The following is a 2,548-nucleotide window of genomic DNA, read 5'->3' on the forward strand; positions in this document are numbered from 1 at the left end:
GTTTGTTTACCTCTTAATAGTTTCATTAAGATGCAGCATCTGAATCGTTAAGAGGTGAATCTTGTTTGGGGAAAAAAGTTTGTCTCTTAGTGGTTCTAAAATTCTCGGAATGATTTTGAATCATGGGTCTCCCATAACCATTTAGTGCTATAATTTCATTGTAAACAATTACCAAACAATTATATTTCATTTTGCAATATATCATGAGAGCCTCTTAATCACCTTGACCACTTAATCATTATGCATCAAACTATTCCGCAATTACCAAACAACCCCTTAATCTCTTCTTCCTCGACCTACTACCTACATCTTCTTTCCCCTTTTTCTCGTCGATTACTAGACAACCTTACCATCTAACCACAATCTTTTTTTTCCCTTCTCATAATCATCATTTTTGATGCTGTTGTCTTTAAAGAACACATACTGCAGACTCGTTTTTCATCCTATCACGTGTTCTGTTCTAAAGACCCGTTTTCATAATTAGTTACTACTAATTTGGATTTGAAAATATCATACGTGTTGATATATGATCAAAGTTATATTTTATTTAATAAATATAAAACATGTGTTGAGAAAAGGACGATGCCATTGGTGAAGTGAAGTTATCAGGGAAGAAAATGTATGTGCCTGTGTTTATGCAATCATAAAATACTGATTTGGATAACTGAACCTATAACCGTAATCTTGTTTTCCATGGGTTCAGAGTTCGAGTTTGTGTTTGATTAGGGAACCAGGAAAAAGGGGGGGGGGGTGCACCGAAGGAGATGACTGAAGAAGGGAACGTGAGAGAAGATGACTGAAGATGGAATTTGACGAGGTGTTAATGGGGACTAAATTCGAACGTTTTTACATAATGGTTATTTTTGTAATTTTTAAAACTGCAAAGACGAAAGAATGCTATTTTCAACAAACCATAGGGACCAAATTTTTATCAAATCCGTTTAATTTATACAAATGACGTGGAATTATCAAGCATTTAATTTGAAAATGTTTTATAAAATTCAAATTTTAATTTTTTCAACTTCAAATAAGCGCTTACCAAGTTACATTACCTTATCGGATGAACATGGAAAGGACCATAAATCTTACCTGGTAAGAGCGAGACGATGACCTAGAGTCTTACCCGGTAAGTGAGGGCAACGACTCTTACCACGGTCAGCTCTTACCGGGTAATTCGTTGCATAAAAAACCGTTTTTTGTTGACTAAAATATTACCCGGTAAATAAATGATAATGTTGAATTTACCGTTAGATGCTTACTGGTAAATGTTTGATAAACGGCTCTTAGTTTATTTTCAACACTTCCAGATGCCTTTATAAGCATCCATAATGACATGTAGCTTTCAGTTTTATCATCTTTTGATGATCGTTATTTTTCATCACTAATATTTTTCAGGTACTAATTTATATGTTTTTGTGTGGATGCTGACAAATTAGGAATGGTAAAAAAAAATCGATGGTGATGGGGATGGGGACGGGGGCGGGACCGATGATCACCTGCCCGGCCAACCCAATATGTGTATATATATTAACTTTAATTTATATGCATATATATCATTAAACAAATTACTAACATTAAAATTTAGAAATCTTTTATCCACTTTACCTCAACATCTCAAATAAGGTTCACGAAAAAGTCTAGTTTATTTTTCTAATCGTGAAATCATGATGTTAGTTATATGATGTTTGAATTTCTGTTTACTTTTATATTGTAATCTAAGACGTTGTTTGTAATTAGTTTGATTATGTTTGAGACATTTAAACTTCTATATTTAAAAACATTGTAATTTACTTTAGTTGTGAAAATTAACATATTGTAATTTTTTCAGATCGGTTCAGGTTTCGAGTTCAGGTATAACAAACGGTGAACGGAGAAACCAACAGGAAAAAGAAAATTTTACCCTTAACGGATTCCCCAACAAGGATCGGGGAAACCGCGGGAACCTGACAAGGGTCCCCGATAAGATCCCAGATGGGAATCAAAGCGGTTACATGGACGGTTTTAGTTACCGGTTTCAGGGACAGTAATACCAATACCAGCCTGAACCCAACCCATTGCCATTCATATGACGAATTTACGTACGGGATCTTATGACTTATGTGACAACTTAATCAGTTTCGATGATTATTTTTTAAAATCAAAAAGTCGATAAAATTTTGAAATATTCTAATCGCAATTATCTAAGATATCCTAAACATAATTTTTGCTTCAAGTATCGATTCTTGTGACTTTAGTTTAAAGAGGAATGCATCATTCTTAATTAGCGTTTAGTTTAAGACGGTGAAAGAAAATGAAAAATAAGAGATAATAAAAATGGTAATGAATTTTCATTTTTTTTTAATTTTAGATGGGGATGAAAATTTGGATTTATATGGGGATGCAGTTATCTATACTATATTATAAAGCATTTGGTTAAAACTCTTAAAAACTCTTAAACTCTTAAACTCTTAAATCCGCTCATCCCTATCCGATTTCATCCCATAACTGAATTCGTGTAACTAACTGCAGATAAACACAATCCAATACAGGATAAACATCTCATTTTAAA

The sequence above is a fragment of the Cynara cardunculus genome (genome assembly GCF_001531365.2).
Source record: "Cynara cardunculus var. scolymus isolate 2C chromosome LG 13, CcrdV1, whole genome shotgun sequence".
NCBI lineage: Eukaryota > Viridiplantae > Streptophyta > Magnoliopsida > Asterales > Asteraceae > Cynara > Cynara cardunculus.